Genomic DNA, 206 nt, shown 5'->3' on the forward strand with positions numbered 1-206 from the left:
GCAAAGAAAGGACAGATAATCAACTGAATTCGCCGTTTCGACTTAGTAACGAAGATAAAAGTGCTACGAAAAAAAACAACGACTCAAGTATCAGCCTGCTCGATCGAGGGGACTTCGATCGATCGGAGGCAACTTCTTCCTGAAAAAGTTGCCTTTATCTCAACAGTCCGTTCCGGGGAGGTGGTCTCGACAGGTGCACTTCATGA

Source organism: Pollachius pollachius (assembly GCF_949987615.1).
Source record: "Pollachius pollachius genome assembly, chromosome: 19".
NCBI lineage: Eukaryota > Metazoa > Chordata > Actinopteri > Gadiformes > Gadidae > Pollachius > Pollachius pollachius.